Source organism: Saimiri boliviensis, chromosome 13 (genome assembly GCF_048565385.1).
Source record: "Saimiri boliviensis isolate mSaiBol1 chromosome 13, mSaiBol1.pri, whole genome shotgun sequence".
Lineage (NCBI taxonomy): Eukaryota > Metazoa > Chordata > Mammalia > Primates > Cebidae > Saimiri > Saimiri boliviensis.
This window is the reverse complement of record NC_133461.1, coordinates 52,627,212-52,651,508: the sequence shown is the minus strand read 5'-3', so window position 1 is coordinate 52,651,508 and position 24,297 is coordinate 52,627,212.

Sequence of the window (24,297 nt, the reverse complement as noted above, 5' to 3'; positions counted from 1 at the left end):
TGGGCATGACACTCATTTCTTTTCATGGTCATTTCATGCCTTTCAAAGTAGGTAGTGTTATCATCATTCCCAGATAAAGAGATTGAGATTCAGAGATTAAATAATTTAAGCAAGATTGTCTAGTAAGTGGGAGAGCCAGAGCTCAAATCTGAGCCTACTGAAATCCCATCTTAGAGGGAGAGCAGAAGCTGAAATGCTTTAGACCTGTGTATTTTAAACTTTAATGTACACACAGATTGCCTGGGGATCTTGTTAAACGCAGGTTATGATTCCATAGGTCTAGAGTGGGGCCCAATATTCTGCATTTCCAACAAGCTACCAGTTGATACTGATGTTGCTGTACTGCAGGACAGCACTTTGCAAAGTAAGGCTTTAAGAGTTGGCGGCCATAAAACAGAGGTGTTTCTAAGCTGTTCCCCCACTCCTGCTCGGGGAACATAGAAGTGGCAACTTTACCTTGAGATTCTGCAGTTTAAAATAAACTCACTATTTTCTTTCCTTAATCATCGTATACTGCCATTGAGATTCAGGGAGTTTCTTTCCTAAGTGTAACCACTTATACTCTTTTTGATTAAAAAAAAAAAACCCATATCATTATTAAATTCTTCCTAAATGTCACCACTTTCTTCCTGAAATATCTCTTTAAATTTCTTTTACATACGTACATTCCCTCTCGATTTGCATTTATGTCCTTTTGTTCTGATCTACCTAATAAACTCAAATGGATAATCTACCAGAAATTTATGACATATTGAGTTTAATACTTCATTCAGATTGCTTCCTAATCACCTACTTTTAGAACTAAATCTGGAATCCCATTTTGTCCATTTCTCTTCAGTCAATCAGAAGATACTTCATTTAATTTGTTATCTTGAATTTCCTGTAGAATCTGTACCCTCCAACTTAGCTCTGTCTTTCTTTTCTCTTTAAACTCCATAACTAGATTCTGAACCTCAAATCTATATGTCAACTGCAGCCTACCCAACCCCCTAGAAGGCAATAGAACAATATCTTGGAATTTATGATTTATGCCAAGCCCCCTCGTCAGCCTCACTTCTACTGCCAACTGAGCTGAAAATTGAAATTCTGGTTCAGTCCGTAGAGTCAGACTCTGTTCTTCTGTTGTGTTAACTAATTCATTGCTAACCTTAGCTGCAGTGTTTTGCTTACTCAAGAGCACCTCATGTTGAAGAATTTAACTTTCATGTACAATCTCTTTATTCTTTTCCCTCATTGATCAAACTTATCCAGAGCAACAAGTATTTCCTTCTAGGTGCTAATGTTTTCCTCCAATTCATGGCACCGTCAAGAAAAGCTCACAGGCACACTGCAATCCTTCATTAACTGAAAACGTGCAAAGTGCACAAGTCCTTCCAATGGGAAGTGCAATGCAAAAGCCAAATGAGGTAAATTGCATTACTTGACCTGCCCTGGGACAGTTTAAAGAGTGTTACATGTTAAATCGCTGCCAAGTCTCAAGATGATGGGAAGATGCTCATCAGAACCCGAGGCAGTTATTGAAGAGGAGACCACCCCTGCTGCACACAAATGCAGTCTTGCTGATAATCACTGATGGACTTATGATGAGAAATGCCAAAAAATATTGTTCAATGGGGGGAAAAATGATAGACGAGGTCAACCAGGGTCACCATGGCATTCATGACCTTTGTTTATAGCCACTCATTTCATTGTATCATCATGCCTAGTATATGTGTAACTGTTTGTATTTGAAATTATTACCCTTGCTATATTGTGTGCCTTACTATATTCTGTCTCACCTTAATTTATTTCTCCAGCCTTAATATGTTTGAATTATAGTTATCCTAGGGAATTTCTTTTGGTTATGCCTACAGAGGTGGAGCAGTAATACTGGAAGACATTGCAGACAAAAGCCACAGCTTTTTAAAATCCATCCACAGTATTAAGAAAGGTATTCCTGGAATCATTTTGAGTCACTCTGTGCCTGGTCCCTGACTCTTGCCTTCCATAGCTGTAATGTCATCAGTTCCTGACTCAGCTTTACCCCTGGACTTTGGAATTCAGACTGTGCTTGGAACAGTTTTTGCTTTTGTTTTGTTTTTCTTTGAGATGGAGTCTTGCTCCATGGCCAGGCTGGAGTGCGGTGGTGCAATCTCAGCTCACTGCAACTTCCGCCTTCTGGGTTCAAGCAATTCTCCTGCCTCAGTCCCTGCAGTAGCTGCGACTACAGGCACATGCCACCATGCCCAGCTAATTTTTGTATTTTTAGTAGAGACAGGGTTTCACCACGTTGGCCAATCTCTTGACCTCGTGATCTGCCCACCTCAGCCTCCCAAAGTGCTGGGAGTACAGGCGTGAGCCACCGCTCCTGGCCATCCTTGGAACAGTTTTGCCCCTTACTGGGAACTCCCAAAACTAATTGCTTGGCTCATTGCCCAAGCAGCTGACTTTTCTGGATTGCAGAGCACATGTGATCATGTAGACCTCATAACTGAATATTCACATCCCTGGACTTTGGCTCTGTCTGGGCTCAGTGATCACACTGAGTGCAACAATTTGAGTATTTTAAAAATGGAAAGTACCTCCAAAACTTCAAAATTAGGTCTGCTTCTACAATATCAATTCATCTTCATTTAGGAAGATATCTGTTAAGTTGTCTTGCCATGTTTAGACTAATCGTGGGCCAGGTGCGGGGGCTCATGCCTTAATTCCAGCACTTTGGGAGGCAGAGCGGGGTGGATTACTTTAGCTCAGGAGTTTGAGGCCATTCTGGCCATCACAGTGAAACTCTATCTCTATAAAAATACAAAAATTAACCAAATGTGATGGGACAGCCCTCGAATCCCAGCTACTCAGGAGGCTGAGGTGGGAGGATCGTCTGAGCCAGGGAGGCAGAGGTTGCAGTGAGCCAAAATTGCACTACTGCACTCCAGCCTGGGTGACAGAGTGAGACCCTGTCTAAAAAAAAAAGCTAATCTGTTTGGGTGCATCTTGCCTGCTGGAGTGGTCTGAATGACCCCCAGCATTGCGCTTAGCCCTCTGAGTGACTGATTCATACCACCGTTCTGCTTTTTTGCATATGCAAACCTTAGGAAGGAGCCCCAACATGGGGAACTAAAGAGGCATTAAATGCCTTCATGGGGTCAGGCAAGAGTGGCCAAGGTTAATGTGCTCTGGTCCCTATTCTCTTTTCACGCCTCTTCTCCATTGTGCTGCAAAGCATCATGTCTGCGGGAATGTGTTGTGACCGGAATACACAATACAGATCCCACAGCATGTGACTGACAGTGTTATTTAGTCAGTGGTCCAAAAAGAATGCTAGCCAACATCTCTCGGGCCCAGGAAAAGTCATGAGATCCTGGAGGCAATTATCACAATCAGTATGTTCCTCCCTCCTACAGATGACAGTAAAAATGGTATTTATGAAATACTGTGGCCATTGCTTCTAGATGGAGAAAGCCCCTCTACAGATATCTCAAAGGGGCTGTGAACTCTGCCCCAAAGATCCCTCTGTCCCTCTTGCCAGAATCTGTTAAGTTCTCCATGTCTCCAAGTTCAGCAGTGACAGGAGAGTGTTGCATCCTTTTGACTGATTCTTTTGTCTACGGAGGGGCTTCTATGAGCTGGGATAGCTTGCAAGACACTGTTTCTTCATCAAGATGGGTGATGATGGTTAAACCCACACATGGACATCCAGGCAACATTCCTCACTGGGGAGACATATATGCAAACACATTAATGTATATATTTAATTGGGTTATAATCTATTGACCATAGATACTAAGGCACTGAGCAAGCAATTAACAAAACAGCTTTGACTAAATATAGTTAGCACTAAATATAGTTGGTTAATTGGTATTTAATATGCTTATTAAATGTCAATTAAGTATATTTAGCAATGAATTGGTACCTAATTAACTTACTATTTCTATCCTGTTACTTGACATTTGAACAGCTAAATATTCTTTACAAGTTTAATGTTTCAATAAGAAACAAATTATCCATGTATTGCTCATGAATTTTTCAGTTAGTTTAATGGGATTTAAATGTATCTCCCAACTTGGATTCATGTTTTTCTTATAATCAACTGATTTTACATTACAGATTTGTTTTAAAGTTGGAGGGCTGATTATGCAAGAGGAAAAAGCTATAGACATAGCTTATAAGAAGTGTTCTAATGTTTCTACCACCCAACAATCTGTGTTTGTCTTTGACATATTATTTCACTGCATCAGAGACTCAATTTCCTCATCTGCTATGTGGCATTCAAAATAAATGTGGCAATTGTTGCAAAAACCAAATTCTATAAAACACATGAAAGCACTTACATAAGCAAGATATCTTCTTAAGAATAATGATGCAAATTCTTAGGAAGCTTTAGTGTGTAATCATTTTATTAACTGAATCTTCATGTATAAAACCTTAACATACCTTATTTTTGGAATAGAAATACAATGGCATAATTTTCTGAGTTGTTCCAAAATAACATAAACTTGCTTTTATTAAATCCCCAGTTGGGAGGAGCATCTGAGCTGCGAGGTGCCTGGGCTGTTCTTCCAAACACACATGGCTTCCTCTTTACCTCGTCATCTCTTTATTGGTTCCTACTCATGATCCCATTTACTTTATTAGTTTGAGAGCGTAGCAAACTGTTGGTCGTTTTTTGTTTGTTTTGTTTTTTTTATTGTTTGTTTTTGAGACTGAGTCTCACTCTGTTGCCCAGGCTGGAGTGCAGTGACACAATCTCAGCTCACTGCAACCTCCACCTCCCTGGTTCAAGCGATTCTCCTGCCTCAGTGTCCCAAGCAGCTGGGACTACAGGTGCATGCCACCATGCCCAGTTAATTTTTTGTATTTTTAGTAGAGACGGGATTTCACTGCATCAGCCAGGATGGTCTCAATCTCCTGACCTCATGATGCGCCCACGTCGGCCTCCCAAAGTGCTGGGATTAAAGGCATGAGCCACCACGCCTGGCAAACTGTTGGTCTTTCATCCAGAAATTGTCGGCTATGGCTCTATCATCTCAGATACGTTATAGTTAAAATTTTTTATTTACTTAGTTTATGGTCTTAACTGACATCTGTGTTAATTCCTCTATGGATTTGTACTCAAAGACTACTTGATGATTTATCATCTTAGCAGCTTTCTCAGGGCTGTTGGTAGCATACAGCAATGAAAGCACTGTATCTCCACTTATATTCACTTGTTTACATCTTCCTCAGTACATAAACAAAGTTTCCTTTATTAAACACTTGCAATAATTTTAGTGCCAATTATCCTATCTTGGCTCACTGCACCAGAGTGTTTACACTCATCAAACATTTGCTTTACTTAAGCTATAGATTCTTTTAAAGAAAAGAAGCACTTAGTGTCTCTCCGTCAGCATTTGTTGTTGGGTCTTTACTAAATGATTTCATGGCGTGTACGTATTCTATTTTTCAAACTTTTTATAGTTTCAAACTACGGCCCTTATTACTGACTAATTTATAGAGGTTGCAGTCAGCCTTGTCTTAGCGGCTTAACCCAGTTTTGTTTCCAGGGGCAATATACATTGTTGAAGTTAATTGTTCCCTAACCACTTTTTCCATATGGCAGAGTGAGTCTCTCTGTAATAGCTTTGGAATGATTTATCCAACATTTGTCATTATGCCTTGGATATTGCTTGGGAAGTCTCTTGAATCTTTGTTGGGCCATACCGTATTTCCAAGTGGATATGTTGAAACTGCTGCCTTCAACCCACCAACTGCCTTAATTTTGTTGCCTGCATTAAGATCAGTTTGTAATATTTTCTCCACAAGTAAATTAAATGTTATTATCCTTCTTGTCATTATTGATGCTATTGTTGTGCAGGTGCAAAAATATTTCTATTTCCACTGTTTCTGAATCTTCCTCTATGGATCTAGAGTTAGTGATTCGTACTATATTAATCATTCATTAACATACGTGGAGTTCCCTATTGATGCTGGAAACTAGTACAGGCTTTCAGGAAAGTTAGACAGGATTGTGTGCCACCTCCGTAGGCTTAGACGATATAGTACAGTGTTTGAAACTAGACTCAAGACAGAGAAATACAGTCTCTCACCTCTATTCCACTAATGGTGGGAACCTGGAAAACTGACTGTTAGCTGTGATTTCTGCCTCTACGTAGGAGAGAAAAAAAATAGTAACTAGTATGTAGGGCTGGTAAGGATTATAGGGAGATGGTGTGCTTAAGGTATCACGTATGACACCTTGCAAATGACAAGATCTCAATAAAAGGTCAACTATTGTTGACCAATATTGAACAATATTAAGTATGATTTAAGCAGAGAGAAGAACAAGAATACACTTTTAAAAGTATCTATGGCTTTATTAACATTCAAGGAAAAAGATAATAAATGACAGTAAGGCCAGGCGCTGGGTGCATACACCACGAAAACGTTAGCCACTAAAGCACCTGGCTGCTTTACTGACACTTCCTTAGTCAACTGTAGAAGAGCAAAAAGAAAATAATAATAATTTGTTTTCCTATCTCTGTATAATGAACTCTCTTGGCTGCATTGTTTGAAACAGTGAAGAAGTTTTGATATTTGTAGCTTACTTCATGTTTTGAAAATGTTGATATATATGTATTCTGACTTGAGTATATCAGGCCAGTGGAACAAAGACATTCCAATTTCCATGTCAAGATGATAACTGGATTACTTAGGTGTCAAAAGTACAAAATGTGTGTTAAAACTCTCTCTGCCTTGGTGTAATGATATTCCATACGGGAGATGTGTACACAATAGTCCTGTACAAATCAAACAAATAAGCATCATCTGTACCAGGGCAATGGAATAAGACAAGCGCTTATTAATCAGACACTTACATTCAAAGAGAGACCGGCTCACCAAAGCTGACTGCTAAGATGGAGTCTTCAAAATGTACTTAACTGGCATGTGTCAGTTCATTCACCAAGGTTTTTACATTAAAAAAGAGAGCTATTTTATGAAACTAGCTATCAAGTAGAATCTATACCACTTCATCATGTTTCACTCTGAGTTTATAGCAGAAACACACACACACACAGACACACACACACACAAATGCACACATACTCCATCCTGGGAGTAACGTTAGAGCAATTCAGTCACTGAGTATTGAGCATCTTTTGTGGCCAAGCAGGCACCGTGCTAGGCTCTGGGGAGCCACAGATGAAGAAGACAAGGAGCTTGTGATTTAGCAATGGAGACAGAAGCTTATGTATATTTCTTCCCACAGTGATCCATGCAATAGCAAACAAAGGGCTTTGGGAGCACGGAGGACATAGTAAGCAATTCTGCTAGGCAGTGGGTGAGGGGTACAAAGAGAGAGGGGAACATACTGGGAAAGAATGCATGCAATACTGTGTTTTAAAACTTAATGCTATTTATATTTCTTAATCTATGAAATTTCAAAACCAATAGCTGTGGAATTAAAACCTTTGGTGCCGGGCACAGTGGCTCAAGCCGGTAATCCCAGCACTTTGGGAGGCCGAGGCGGGTGGATCACGAGGTCAAGAGATCGAGACCATCCTGGTCAACATGGTGAAACCCCGTCTCTACTAAAAATACAAAACATTAGCTGGGCATGGTGGCGTGTGCCTGTAATCCCAGCTACTCAGGAGGCTGAGGCAGGAGAATTGCCTGAACCCAGGAGGCGGAGGTTGCGGTGAGCCGAGATTGTGCCATTGCACTCCAGCCTGGGTAACAAGAGCGAAACTCCATCTCAAAAAAAAAAAAAAAAAAAAAAACCTTTGGTATATTCTGCCAAATGTGCCAGCCTGTCTGTCATATTACCACCTAAAGGGACTATAGGCTACAGTGAAAATTGAAATAAGATAGAACTGAATTAAAAAGTCATTTTGGTGAAACTCTTTACTTCTCTCTTCAAATTGGTTGGTTGTTCAATTGAAATGAATAGTTATTTTGGTGTTAAATGAAGAAAGATATTTGCAACTGAGAAAATTACCTGGTATCACATGCTTGTTACAATATTAACTAATTTCCCACCACCTCTCAGAAAATTTAATTAGGATTGACATGCATGGACAAGCTCTGTCCCTAAATCTGCTTCCATTTAAAAATAATTACAATGATTAGTGTTATCATTTAGCACATAGTTTATCCAATACAATCCTTCTGACTTCCTGAAGCTTGTCAGGCACCTGAACCACTGCAATGGCACCCCTACCCAGCCATCCATTCCAGATGTTTCCCATCGTAGCCATTCCCCACACTGCTTTTGAGGTAGGCTTTCCTTCCAAAAGATGGATCCATTTATATCACCTTTTTGCCTAAGAACCTTCTGTGATTCCTAATGTCTAATAGAATAAAGCCTAGATATGTTAACCTGGCATTCAAGACCATTCATGTGTTGACATCAACCTAACTTTCCTGTCTCCTATTCTGCCAATCTCAGTGATGCCCTCCTGTTACCCCAACTACTTACTGTTCTTTGAGCCCCTTACTGTTCTTGCTTCATGTGAAAGCCCTCTTGTCTCATTTTCTGCTGCCATGTGACCTTAAACTTTAAGCCCCAGCTTAACTGTTACGTTTGGGACCTTTTTTCTGACCCTCCCTCTCAAAAGTTAATTGGATATGGCCTTAACATGGTGCATCTATTACTAGAGAAGCTCGTGAGCATATCTCTATCGAAGCAGGTATGCCTTCATTGCGTTGCAATCATGCATTTGTGGACATCTGTCTCTCCTTAATTGGAATCACCTTATACATCTCAAGAAGAAGGACAATGTTATTCATTTTTATATACTCAGAACCTAATGCGTTCCTTAGGGTTTCTTCCATATATAAACAGTATATAGTCCAGCATCATTATCCTTACTTCCCAAAAGAGGGACCTGGTGCTCAGAGAGGTTAGCAAACTTGGCTGAGGTCATACAAGTCCTGAACCCTTGGTCACACTTCACAATGTCAACTGCTCACTATAATGTCTATAGATTTAAGGGTTTCTAGGACTCTTCGTTTATCATCTGATTAACTTTTTTTTCAACAGTACACAATTATAGGCGTTTTGTTATTTTGCTAGGGCCACCGTAACAAAGCACCATAGACAGGCTGACTTAATTAAAAGATATTTATTTCCTCACAGTTCTGGAGGCTGGAAGTCCAAGATCAAGGTGTCAGAAGGGTTGGTTTTTTTCTGAGGCCTCTCTCCGTGGCTTGGAGATGGCCATTTTCTCCCTGTGTCCTTGCATGATCTTCCCCTTCTGTGTGTCTATGTCCTAATCTCTTCTTTTTATAAGGACACCAGTCATACTGGAATCTACAGTAACAACCTCATTTTATCTCTTTAAAGCAGGCGTCCCCAAACTTTTGACACAAGGGGCCAGTTCACTGTCCCTCAGACCGTTGGAGGGCCGCCACATACTGTGCTCCTCTCACTGACCACCAATGAAAGAGGTGCCCCTTTCTGAAGAGCGGCGGGGGGCCGGATAAATGGCCTCAGGGGGCCACATGCGGCCCGCGGGTCATAGTTTGGGGATGCCTGCTTTAAAGGCTCTGTCTCCAAATACAGTCACATTCTGAGGTACTGGGGTTTCAAACTTCAACAAATAAATTTTGAGGGAACGCAGTTCAGCCTATAACAGATACCTCATATGCCAGACATCACGGTAAATGCTAAATTGAGTGATCCTTTTTTTTTTTTTTTTTTTTTTTTGAGATGGAATCTCACTCTGTCTCCCAGGCTGGAGGACAGTGGCACTATCTCGGCTCACTGCAACCTCCTTCTCCCAGGTTTAAGCAATTCTCTGCCTCAACCTCCTGAGTAGCTGGGATTACAAGCACCGGCTACCCCACCACACCTGATCCACCCACCTCAGCCTCCCAAAGTGCTGGGATTACAGGAGTGAGCCACTGTGCCTGGCCCTAAATTGAGCAATCTTTGAGGCTGGCCCTACTAATGTTCATGAAGTTGGTAACAAATTACATATTATCCTTTTCATTGATCCTTAAGCATCTATGGTAGGGGAGGAGGCACGATAGAAACTACGGACACAGTTTTCTTGGAAATTAATTAAGTAGAAAAAATCATTTTTTCATTTCATTTTTCCTTTGGCACTGTCAGAATCTCCAACCACCCTGGAGTCCTTTGCTTCAGAGAGGTCAAAGAAGGTGGCCTGTTCTAACTGTGAGAAACCCTATGTTAGAATGTCTTGACTGACAATGCCACAAATATGCTTACCACCTCAGTATTTATGATTTTCCTTATATTTCTTGCTCTGACTACAAATGGTTAATACTGTAAAATCACCAAAGCGAGGGAAACTGCTAAAATTTACAGAGCAAATTAGGAGTGCAGCATGAATTGGAAATCTCTTCCCTTCAGTGCCTGAGTTCTTTCCTTAATGCTGTGAATCATGGAATAAAGGATTTTAGGTAAAAGGCTGGAAAGTTTTCTCTTTCTACAGTCAAAAGGGCCAAGATTTCTCATGCCTTTCTGAAGGAAACATATCCCGTAAATGATGACAATACTGGTCACAGCCTTAATGCCCACATAAAAGGGCAATTGTGAGACAGTCACCTTTCTCCAGCCGTCTCTTCAAGTCCCTTGTGTGGCTCGATCACTTTTAAATCACCACACTCTTTCTTCTCTGCGGCAACAGTGAACCCAGAAGGCCCAAACATCTAAAACATCTTCTCCCCAGGGCTGCTTCTAACTCAATAAGAAAGTTTAAAACTCCTGACAAAGTCTCCCGTCTTTCTCTCTCTTCATGTTCCCTCCAGCATCTTCCGCTTCTATTTCCCCCTGTGATGTGAAGTATTACAGATTCGGAAATACAATGTTGTGTGAATACTGGAGAACTCAAAGACCAAAGAGGCGATGAGCAAACACACAACACTGTCTGAGAGGATAAAGGACTAGACGAGGTTTCAAGGTGTGACCTTGCACGGTTGGGTTCAGGGTGCAAAGACCAGGCACAGGAAAATTTTACCAGGGGGATCCAGGCATAAATAAGCGTCTTCATCTATTTTGTGCTGATATTACAGAATACCTGAGAGGGGGTAATTTACTTATTTATTTATTTATTTTTGAGACAGAGTCTCACTCCGTCACCAGGCGCCAGGCTGGAGCGCAGTGGCGGGATCTCGGCTCACCGCAACCTCCGCCTCCCGGGTTCAGGCAATTCTCCTGCCTCAGCCTCCCGAGTAGCTGGGAATACAGGCACGTGCCATCATGCCCAGCTAATTTTTGTATTTTCAGTAGAGATGGGGTTTCACCATGTCGGCCAGGATGGTCTCAATCTCTTGACCTCGTGATCCGCCTCCCTCAGCCTCCCAAAGTGCTGGATTACAGGCGTGAGAGCGGGTAATTTATAATGAACAGAAATTTGTTTAGCTCATGGTTCTAGAGGCCAGAAAGTCCTAGATTGAGGGATTTCACCTGGTAGGGGCCTTCTCGGTGCATCGTAACGTGGTGGAAAGCATTGCGTGGGCAACAGAGAGGGTCCAAACTTGCTTTCGTAATAAACCTAAGCTTGAGGAAGGCAGAGCCCTCATGACCAAATCACCTTTTAAAAGTTTCACATTGCAACACTGTTGCATCGAGGATTTAAGTTTCCAGCACAGAACTTTGAGGAGCACACCCAAACCACAGCAATAAGTAAGACCTATAGAGTCCTAGAAATGTCCAGCCGTATTTCCCACATGCTTTATGACTGCCTCCATAGCTTCCTTTTCCTTGGGCTTTTTCATATACTTATAACTTACATTGAAACATTCCGTTGCTTAATAAATGTCTCTACTTTGTAAAACATATTCTGAGCCAGCTTTGCCGTTTTTAGTTGTTTTGAGAAATCCTTGACTATCCTTTCCTTTATTCTGCTTTCTTTATTAGTGGGACTACATTTCTTCCTTTCTTGTGGGAATGTCCTAATTAGTTACTGGGCCTTCTGGTATCAGGTTAAGAAAGGACGGGGGAGGGGATAGAAATAGAGTTGATAAGCCCAGTGAGGGCTAGTGGCAGGAGACTCACCTTCACAGAGTGAGATATACGTGTTTCCTAATGGATTTGCTGTTAGGTTGGTGCAAAGGTAATCACGGTTTTTGCCATTGAGAGTAATGGCAGAAACCACAATTCTTTTGGCACCAGCCTAAAATTTTGAAAAGTAATCTGGGACTACCGATATGAAACACGTTTTGTATAAAAGAAACCACAACCCAGTGTTCATAATCTAATATTCTTTCTCTTCCTTCTTTTCCGATATATGAAGATTTCCGCCTCCCTCCACTCAGCTTGAGAAATGTCCTAAGTGGGAATCATCGGGAAGGACCACCAGTGGGAATTTGTAGGACCCAAGACAAGGTTTAAGCCTCGTCTGCTACCATGTAGGTCAGAGGCAGGGGCTGCTTCAGGAAAGGGGCTGGGAAGAAGGGGGCAACAGGAGAAACGGGGGGCTGTCTTTGTTGTGCTTTCCTGCCTGGAACATGTCCATGAAGGAATTTCCAGTGCCTCTGGACCCAGGGCTCCTGCCTGGTACAAAGTGATAGGCTGGCTGGACCAGAGGAAGAACCGCTCACATTTTTATATTTCCTTCCCTGTCTTTTCCTCTCCTATCTGGTGTGGTATAAATGGAAATCTTGAGTCATAAACTTCTTGTATCTTCTCTGTAGTTCTGATCCCAGCTGGCTGCAAACCAGATGTTTGATCTTAAACAGGTAGTTTTTACCTCTCAGGGCTCTAGTTTTCTCATTTGTGAAATTGAGCTAACAATACTTACTTTGCAGGTTTGTTGTGAGGATTAAATTGAAAAGCCACAGGAAAGAACCTGAAAGCTTGTCTGGTATGCAGTAGGCACTCACTGTGTGTCTATTGTTGAGGACAGAGATGGTTTTCCTCTCAATCCCTCCAGGCCACAGCATGTCAGACAGTTCCCTGTACAAAGCAGGTGCTGGACAAATGTTAAATGAAGCAGGTCATAAAGCTGTGCCTTTGAGGAACCACTGAGCTCCACGTGTGGGTGTCTCTGTTCCTGGACGCTGTCTGCCCAGCTCCACACACACCCTTCCCTCGGGCCACTGGAGAACAACAATTTGAACTTGACCGTGGTTTCATTGCTCTATGCTTCTTCTATGCTGCTATGCTGAAATGCACGTTTCCTTTTTTACTCAGTTAATTCCACACACACTGTTTAAATTCAGCTTGAATGTCCCTTCTTCTGGGAAGCTTTCCCTGACTCCTGCCATCCATTCAGGGTGTCCCTTTTCTGTGCTGCCACAGCACAGATGACACTCTGCTGTCTGGTCAAGGGAACTGTCTTTTTGCCTCATCAGCCTAAGGGCACTCCTTGTACACTTTTGAATGTATATCACCAAGGCTGGGCCAGGGCCCAAAACAGAGAGGGCACCTGAAAAAGAACCTTTCATGACCAAATGCAAGACCAAATGAATGAATGTGACATTGTGGCTCTTTTTTTTTTTTTTTTTTTTTTTTTGAGACGGAGTTTCGCTCTTGTTACCCAGGCTGGAGTGCAATGGCGCGATCTCGGCTCACCGCAACCTCCGCCTCCTGGGTTCAGGCAATTCTCCTGCCTCAGCCTCCTGAGCAGCTGGGATTACAGGCACGCGCCACCATGCCCAGCTAATTTTTTGTATTTTTAGTAGAGACGGGGTTTCACCATGTTGACCAGGATGGTCTCGATCTCTTGACCTTGTGATCCACCCGCCTCGGTCTCCCAAAGTGCTGGGATTACAGGCTTGAGCCACCGCGCCCGGCCTGACATTGTGGCTCTTTAATAGTGATGGAGTTTGAGTCATAAGCTGAATCATGTTTCAGTAGATAGGACCATCAACACGGCCCAGTGACCCCAGAGGACAAAAAATCTGTGGCCACAGGAAGGTGGAGAAGGTTCTCAGAAGGCATTTCTCCTCTTCTCCCAAACACACATCATGCCAGAATCATGCAGAAAAAGGAACTGTTCGACATTTTGCAAATGGATGAAACTACAGGAAACAGTGTTCTCCATTCCACCCAATACTACCTGCCTTAGCATTGTTTGTGGGAGTAATGGATGTGGTACTGTCAAAGCCAGATGGATGGATCCCTAAAGGACGTGCAAGCTTGACTGTGGGTCCGCAAATCCCTCACTGTTGAGAACTACCCAGGGCATACCTTGCTTTCAGGAATCACTGCAAATGAAATGTGACTATTATGATAATCAATTAATAATCAATCAGTTTAGTAATCTTCCCTTGTAGAAAACCTGCTTAAACAATGATGAACTGTGCAAACTCAACCAGGGCCAAAAGATGATACAGTAGGGGGTAAAGTAGCTTTGCAGTTTAAACACACACACACACACACACACACACACACGCACACACACACGGAGGAAAGAAAAAAAAAAAAACTTAGAAACCAAATCCCCAGGCTTGACTGTCTCTGGAAAATGAATTCCACAGGCACTGACTCCAAGATGTTTTATCGAATGTGCTTTAGACTTGTAGGTGATACATTGTCCCTCAGAGTCATTAAAAGAAACCCAGATAGCTGTAACACAGCTTAGCTTCCAAGAAGTGCAGACTGTCCACACTTGTACTTCCACACAATATATGGTTATTGTTAGATGTGAACATCCCCACATGCTGCCTGGATGGGGGTCTCTTTGTCCTTTATTCAGATGTGGGATAAGGATGCTTTCAGCACAGCAAGATGACAGCCATGCCTCCCGACTCAGAGCAGCCCCACAGTCCAAGCACAAGACAGAAACGAAAGTTCCTTTGTTTGTAAAGCAGTGCCCATCTTTTGTCATTCAGGCCCCCAAAGCTAAGGTATGTGCAGATCGTTTTAGAATAATTTCAGTACTTTCTAAAAGACACAATCTCTACTAATTTTTTGGTCAGAGATGATGTTAGGAAAGCCTTATAATCTATTGTTGTGGGCACTATACACTGAAGGCATTTAGGGCTGTGCTAAGAAAAAAAATGTGGGTTTGTATTTCACTGGAAACAGAATGGTCATTATCCAGAGTCCAGATGACGGCTCCCTTTGTGACACTGCTATGGGGGTCCAACAAAAACCCTGCCCTTTCTACAAAAGACCCCGGCCAAGAAATGCTGAAGGGAATGCTACGCTGACTTCTCAGACTTCGGGAGGCAGCTTCAGGCATTTTGTGTTCAGGATGCTGACCCTCAGAGCGGGATCTCACTTCATTTTTTTGGCAGAGAGGGCAGGGAATGTTGATGACTGAAGATTTGCCTGAACGGAAGCCAACAGGGTGGCAAAGTTTATTGATCCCAGTGAGACCCTGGCCCCCAGGGAGTGCCTGATTACATCTTAATGTTTTTCTAATGTATCTCAGCATCACAGCAGTAGACCTTTCTTTGCAGAGAAACTGTGCAAGACATCGTACGTCCTGGGAGGGGAGGGTAATTCCTGTCCCTTGGAACCTCCGCTTCTTCTAGAACATCTAAAGAGGAAGCCAGTATTTTAAGGCTCAGAGGTACTTTTGAGTAGAACACTTTTCTGTGCTTCCCTTTTCTCCACACTGACCTGTCTATCCACCGTGATGTGTGGGCGTGGGTGATTGTGTACTCAAATGATGACGTGAGTGTGGTCTTTTCCATTCCTGTTATGAGCAGTTGCGGAGTAAATAATTTTCACCTCCTGTTCCCAAGAATTGTGTTTTCTCATTTGCAACATACTGATTAAAACGGTTGAACTTAATGCATCTTTACATAAATGCATATTTTAAGGCTTTATTTTAAGCTTGAGATTATCATTATCTTCTTCCATCACTCATTTCTGGTGACACTTTAACCAACAACTCTATGGAAGGGACCAGCAGATGTCACTGTAGTTCTGTTCATTCATCTTTTCTCTTGACGGGATTCAAGTTCTATCCTTTTGGGCACAGCTGATCGCATTTCTTATTTAATCAAAGCATAATGCATCATAACATTTGTAATTCGTGTTGTTATTATTCCTTCATTGTGTGTACAATCGAATACATATCTTTGTAAGCAGAGATACAAACTAAAAAGTAGCCCAGACACCCCCAATGAGGTGTAGAAATCAAAGGTCCTGCTGGGGAGCCATGGTAAGAGGTAGGGACAAAAGAGCAGTGAAGGGCATGTGCACACTGACCCGCGTTCTGATGGACAGCCTCAGGATTAAAGAAGGACGCATTCTGTCCATTCCCATAAAGGGCTTTCAGAGAGAGGCAGCTGGGGGCCAATGCTGGGTACGAGGAAAGATCTCATGTCCAAGGATGGTGGAGACCTGCTTGTTAGCAGGAAGGAGAACAAAAATTGGAAACCTGGTGATTCTTTAGGGGTGAAGTTTCTGTGGTCTGTTCACTTCTCTGAATTTAAAAAATCACTGCAGTCTTGGGCGAAAAGAAAGATTCATGTGTTAAGTTTGAGTCTTGGTTCAGTGCAAGATACGGTATAGTCTCTGGGAAAGTCAGTGTTTGGGGAAGAGAGGCTGACCACAAAATGAAGAAGGCAAAACTATGCTTGACTTTGCCTTCCACATAACAAAAAGAAAGTCAATGTGAAATTTAAAAATCAGAAACGGCTTTGTTTTGAAAATAATCACATCTCTTCTGTTGAAGAGAAAACTTTTCTTTGGTCCTTACTTTTAATAAGTTTATATGTAACAGATGAAGAACATGGATGAACCATGACATGTTATGCCTTCACAGAGACCGTGATATGTTACTCCTTCACTGGTCTTATGCCAAGATCACTTAGGAATAAGTTAATGGCATCCTAGAGCCTGTGACAGGAGCCATGCTAATGGAATGAGCCCTCTTCACAGAAGTCATCATACCCTGCTGCTGCCAAATCATTCAACTTCCCCATTAGCAAAAGCTGGGCTTTTATGGACTGGTATCCTTTCTAGATGGACACATTTGATGGAAGGTCCGTGTCTTGCACGTGGTCTTCCTGCTCACCTCATCAATCAGCATCTCCCACACATACATGCAGCTGCTGAGGAAGGGGTTGGATTATCCAATAATACAGCCAGTCCTAGTTCTATCTTACATGTTGCTGTTTTGATTTAATTTTTATCCAAGAAGTTTAAGCCAAAGTCATCTTTTGAAAACCAGATTCTCTGCTAGGCATTTTTTTTTTCTCTTCCTCTTCTCCTCCTCTGTCTTTGTAGTACTAGCCTTCAAAATGACTTGCAACAAATGATTACTCATGCGTCTGTGTAATCTCCTTCTACGCTCTATCAGTAGTCAGTATTACCAATAAAATATGGTGGAAACGACAGTGTAAATTTCTAAAGCAAGATCATAAGGATATCATGGCTTCCACCTTTCTTTCTCTTGGCTCACTTATTCTGGGGGAAGTCAGCTGCCGTAACATGAGGACACCCAAGCAGCCTATGGAGAGGCCCATGTGGGAGGAACTGAGGCCTCCTGCCAACAGCCCTCACCAACTTGTCGGCCATGTGAATGAGCCATCTTGAAAGTGGTCCTTCAGCCCCAATCAAGCCTTCAGATAGTTCCATCTGACATCTTCACTGCAACTTCATAAGAGACTATGAGTGAAAACCACCTAGCTGAGCTGTTTCCAAGTCCCTGACCACCAAAACTATGAGAGATTATAAAGATTTTTTGTTTGTTTGCTTTAGAGATTGAGGACTAGGGTAAAGTAAGCCAGGTACTTAGGGTACAAATGTAAGGAATCAGTCACTCTCAGGGTCATGAACATGCAGGATCACTAGCCTTACCTGTTGTTTTAAGTCATTAAGTAATTTGTACTAAGCTATAGACAAGTGATACAGCCAGTCTTCTTCTCTTCCTCCTCCTCCTTCTTCTTGCTTTGCTCCTTTGTTATATTTCATTCATCAAAGCTCACTCTGACCTCCTAGAATTTTGTCAATTATTTTTCCTCAGGCTTCCTGCTACCAGAAGCCGTGCTGTAACTAACTTCCTAGAGATACCTCCGTTTGATTTAGAGTCCAATAGTGTAGTCCTTTATGTTAGCCAATTAATTTAGAAAACAAAAGAGCCGCAACCATCATGCATTCTCTCCTTTTCTAGTATTGATACATGCTAATGGTATCTTTATCAGGTGCTATCATAGCAAGAAGATATTAAAGCCTCTCTCCTACCACAAGTTGTCATAGTAGAGAACATTTTTCATCATGTGAAACCATAGGTTTGTGGTTTAGAACACAGCCTGGAGTCACTGGGGGGGATGAAGTAATAGCTAAAGTTAATGTAAGTCAATAAGAACCAGAGGCTTTTCAGCCAAGACAGGGTGGCCAAAGAAAAAGCCTTTCATGAGAGGATCGAGGACAAACATCCATGCAAAACCATAGAGCAGCTAATGTCAAAAGCTTGCTCAAACTTTTGAAATGGAGAAATACTACTGCAAGGCTAATATTTTCTGATCACTTGCAGAATGTGCCTACATATTCAACAACAATAAAATATACCTCTTCAGCCCACTTTTTTTTTCTGATTCCAAAAGGTTCATGGGAATATAGAACTGTAAATGAAAGAGAGGCCATTTATTTTATTCTTTTGCCTTTTGGCAAGTTTGAAGTTCTCGCTCTGCTTTTGTCAAAGATCATACTTCCCCAAACCCAATACGGTTCAGGAGCCCTTCTAGGTTCATCTACATGACCAAGGTGTTAAGGAATCATCAAAATCTTATTCACTTGAATGATTACTTACACAACGTACACTGGAAAAGTGTTTTTAACTAACGTGTGCTCAGAGGTACTGAGAATTGGTGAAAATAAAATGAAGGGGACCAGCATGTTCTTACTCCCCTGGAAAGATTTAGTACCACTGGTATATTGTTAAATCTTAAGACAAGGCAAACTCCCAGCTGAAAGAAACCAGTATTTAAGTGTAATAATAAGTGATGATAATAGTAACAGCATGAAGAAGAGCAAGGTGAATAAAGAACAATAACACTAGGTACATCTGTGGGGCGTCAACCATCCCGGCACTGTTCTGTGTGATTTTTGTGTCTTTATTTATATAATGGTCACAACAACCAAAAGACCCTGTTGCTGTGCACACAATAAAAGAGAGGACACTGAGACACACACGGAAATATCAGATCAGAGATCACACCTACCAAAAAGAGGTAGATTCAGGAAGGACTGTGATGTTTAAGGCTACCAATGAGACTATTTCCTTTAGATGTTTTGTTATTTTCCCTTGATACTATTGTTGAAGTTCTTGAATATAATCACTTTTAAAGTGATGCTTTACTCAGCACTACTTAATGGCTGGCAGCAGACATAACCATAAAGGCCAGAGTTGGGGAACTACAGAAGAACCCTTGATCAGGGTAGAAGAAAGAGAGCCCACCACAAAGATTCATTGATGGTAACCTCATGCGATGTGCAACAGATAGCTCAGAGAATTTGATAATTAGCCATGACAAAAAGACTGATTTTGTCATCAGAGACTGATTTGTGAGGAAAGGACACAGTCAGTGTTCTTTCTGATACCCATAGCTAAAGCCACCAGTCAAAGAGAGTCTTTGCATGTGACAAAGAGCATGAGGAAAAGGTCATCCTTTTAGTCCCTCCATGTATTTTAATAACAAATTTAGCATCAGCACCACCACCACTAGAGCATAAGCACTTTGAAAGACCAAACCATTTGATCTTCAGCACCAAACATAATGTCTAGCCCCCAGTAGGCATTCAAATATATTGACTTGATATTTGAGTGGGAAAAATAACCATATACCTACAGCCAATGAACCACAACTAACCCCAGATGGCCTATTGCCTCTAGGATTTGGCATCAGAAAGGCCTCAGTTCAAGTCTAGAATCTGCCACTTCCTGGATGCACAATTGGAGAAATGACTGAACGTTTCTAGCCCTCAATTTTCTTTCTTATTAAAAAGGGGGCTAATTGCAGTATATATTTCATGGAGATACCTTGAAGGTGCAATTATGAAGGAATGATTGAGAACATAGACTTTGGAACAGACTTCACGGAATTGAATTCTTGCTCTGTCTCTTAATCAGACATACATAAGGCTGGGAAGATTATTTAACGTTGACATGCCTCAGTTGCCTTCTCTGTAAAACAGTGAAAATAATAGTACCTATCTCCTGGTTGGTTAGTTAATTTGTTTTGGGGAACCCCTCATGGGGTTTTTGCGAGGAGTAAGTTAATAAATACAAAATGCATAGAAATCTGTCTGGCACACAGTAAGTTCTATGTAAGTGTTCCCTATGATAGTTAAGTCACAGGATGCTTTTAAAGCTCATGGCACTGTGCCCTGCACACTGTAAATGCTCAATACATGGTTGTAACTGCATATTTTACTGGTAATAGTTAAAATTGGCTGCAAGGAGGGCGTTGTCTAATGCAAAATGTGAGTAAATTGCAAATTGCTATACTGTTGCAACTTGAATAAAACTATTGTCTATTTCCTGGAAGTGACACTGCAAATCAAACCATTTGCTCATCAAGTGGCTGTTTCCTGGGATTTTCAAGTTTCTTTTAAAATCCACTATTTCTTCTGTCACATGTTGACTTGTTAGAGATGGACATGTTAGTGATGATCAGTGTTGAACCTTATCCTCAGCACAAATATTCTCTCTATTTTATGGGTTATGTTTCTGGGACTTTAGCAATACTTATCTGGGGGACTCTTCCTTAAAGGCATACATTCTTATTTTATTGTGCCCATTTTTCTAAAAAGTAATTTTGTACTGCAAAGCCAATGCATGCAGAGGTATCGCAGAATGAGAGTGGTGTGGCATATTTGGACCCCGCAGAGAAGCCTGTAGGATGAGAACTTTGTGTCTTCTGTCTTTTACAGGAAGAAGCAGTTTACCAGGTCCTTCTCCATGGACCAACTGGGTCAGGGCTGGTTTTCAACGCAGACTCTCTCTTTTGCTCTTGCTGTGTATCGGAAGGATTCTCCCCTGGTTACTTGTCAGGTGCAGGCTCTTGGCAACCTGGAGCCAAGCTCAGTGGAAGTGCATGTTTCCAGCCACTGCATCACCATTGACAGGAAGGGCTGGCATGTATCACTTTTCGGCATCCAACCAGGTGATTGCTTCCCCAAAGGTGGGAACAGGTGCTTCTCCAATCTCTCCACTGTGTGCCTTTTTTCCTCCAGTCAGGCTGTTTGGTGGGCTGCCCTTTAGTAAAATCCACTTAGATGGCACCTGGTCGGCATTTTATTTCACCTATGAGAGCTGGTCTTTGCGTTGTAGAATATGTCACCAATTATGCCACTTTCTTGGCGTAAACAAACAAACGTTTCCTTCAAATTATTCCATGTTGTAGAAAGTCTATCATCATTAGATAATTTTTGTAAAAAAAATGTTAAAGAATTTTGCTCAAAAATGCAATTTCTTTTGGGAGGGTAAATATTTTAAAAGTCATTGCCAGCCATGGAGAACTTGATGTGAATGAACTATCAGAGTTAAGAGTGTGGGCTCTGGAGCCAGACCATCAGAATGTGGTCCTTCCTACTTGTGTGTTTGTTGAAGAAATCCCCAAGGGGACACCTGCTTCAGGAAGAACAGTGGCCTTATGTTCAGCTGCCCTTATTCTTCAGATACTCAGAAGGCAAATTTCCCCCAGGATCATAAAACAGCACTGCCTTTATCCTGACTGCAGCCTATACTGGCTTCTTGAATGAGGAGTCATTGAAGAAGAGAGACACACATGGGCCTTGCTCAAGGGGTAGTCAGAAGGGTTTACTTGATAAACTCACCCTCTAGAAATCCAAACAGGGAAAGGCTGGGATCCTTAGCCTATAAGAATTTTAGGAGAGAGAGAATGTGAGCCTTAACATTCTCTCCTTAAACAGGAGACTTTTATGACGTCCCCACAGGGTGACTGTTTGATTCACCTGGGTGATTTGCAGAAGAGCTTTTCAAATGTAGGGGCCTTGTGCTGATTTTTGGAGTTTGTAAGGAAGAGGGGTCCTAGGAAGACTGTGTTCCGCTCTGCCATCGGGCTTGAGTGGAGGATAGCCTGAGGGACAGAGCGTGGAGGCAATAGTCAAGCAAAGAGGAAGGTTGGTGTAGAGAAAGAAGAAGGCTCAAGTTCCACAGCAAGAAAGGTGAATGCACACTGGACCCCATAGCATAGGTTGGCACCCTAATTGTCACTTGCTTCTTCCTTTAGCTCTATGTTAGGGCTCGTTTTGCCTAAGCACCAGTCATTCTTAGCTACCCAAGAGAGGAACTCATTCCTTTCTTCAAGGAAATTCCGTAGACATAAGAATATATGTCTATATACGTATACACTTATATACACATAGAGATATATATATGAATATATATTTATTTATGAAACATACATGTCATTGACAGAATCCCTGTTATTTCCCAGAGAAATTGCATTTTAAAGATTATTAGGTAATAAGCCAGGCTCATGGCTCTGGCTCTAGCTTGAGACATTTCAGGCGTTAGTTAAAGGCTTAAGGAGAAACTATTTTATCTGCAGAGAAGTTGCAAAGGAAGAGGGAGAAAGATGAGTCTGTTTGGATGAAACCATTCTCTAGGAAGGCAAAACGCGGGCCAATACAAAGCTGTTGTGTTGAGTTGATCTCCACTGCCAATTGATGTACATTTGTGTAGGCCTTCCTAAGACCCTTCAAACAGTACCACAGAGGCTGCTGTCTCTTTTATCTGAAAGGCTAGCCTTGTGTGCAGCCAGCTGACCATGAAAAACTAAACATCCTTGACAGATAGTAAATTCCATTAAGGCAGGAACTATGCCCATCCTTGAGCATAAATTCTAAATGTTTAGTTCAGAGCTCTGTGCCTCATGGTCACTTAATAAATATTTGCTGACTTATTGACATACTACTAGGAAAAGATGTGTCCATGAAAACAAGCATGCACAGCATTTATCTATGTAACCTTGGGCTCATTCATGAGCTTTTTGAATTACTGTTTCCTCATCTGTAAAAAAATAAATGGTGCTTAACATTTATTGGGTGCTACCACTGTGCCAGGCACTGAGCTAAGCATTTTATAGTCATGATCTCATTGAATCCTTAAAACATACCTGTAGAGTATAAACTATTATTTTACAGATGAGAAGACTTCAGCATAAAGAAGCTCCAGATCAATGAGTGGGTAATTAGCAGAGTGATGATATGAAGGCAGGAGTCCGGCTCATGAGTTCATGATTTACCCCATACCCTGCAACAGGGATAGCAGGGCCCCCTGTAACTAATTTATTTTTGTACCCAGTCAACATATTTCTGGGAAGTGCCTGCTTGGCTCCAGGCTTCTCTGGAGATGTGGAGTGAATTCAACAGGAGGAGAGCAAAGGCTCTTGGGGTCGGAATGCTCTTAGCTGCAAGTAATAGAACATCTAACTGACTGTGCCTGGCAGGCAGCAAGCTTTCCAGAAATGGTGGTCCTGCTGCTGTATCTTTGGGTATTAACCACCTGGAGAATCTCTGGATGTCAGAACTGCACTTTCTTAGCCCTTTTCAGGGGTGGCAGCAAAAAAGGTGAAAAGCAAGAAGTGTGAGTCTCCCAGCCTTGGAACATGCTTTGAATCCTTGCTGAATCCACAAAGCCTGACCAGGTCTTCTTTTCCTTCCCACCCTCATGAGAAATGCCTCCCTGTTTGTGGAAAACACAGACACCCTCTGAGTGGTGAAATCAGAGGAGCACTGGCTCTTCTAATAATAACTTTTCATTTCCTGGAATGCCTGCAGCCCATTTCTGTGAAACCAGGCCAGGAGTAACTAACTAGAAGAGCAATGATTTGAGATTTCTTTAATTACTATAGGTGAAACTCCCTGATGGTTTCCTTCATTATTTAAAATTAATTTTTTTCAGGTTATCACCCAAAATGGGGACTGTGGTGATTGAATATTTGGCGGCTGTTACTTGTGAGGACCTATGTTTTTCACTATTGCCTCTGTTGTGTTCCATTGGGCTATATTTTGAAAGGAGGTTAAAATATCTCTGCTACTTCATTTTTATGGCCAGTGATAATGTTCTCATTGAAGCCTCCATCACCCCATAGGCATCACAATGGCCTCCCACCTTATCTCTCCCTCCAATCTATTCTGCTCCCTACCACCAAATTAGTCTTTCTAAAATGCTGCCTTCCTTATGTCATTGCTTTGCTCATGAAACTGTGTGGCTTCTCTCTTCCTGATAAATAAACTCTAGACTGTTCAGCCAGGCATCCTGATCCTCCACACTCAGTGCCTTCTTTCCCCCTTATTCCCCAGTGAGAGCATTCCTCCCACTAAGCAGATCCTCTGCCCTGAATACACCATGTACAGTTCTACTTTCACTCCCTGGCACATCTCTTCACTTGGAGTTCTCTCCTCTTCCACTCTAGCTCTCCTATTCAACCTATGGCTGAAAA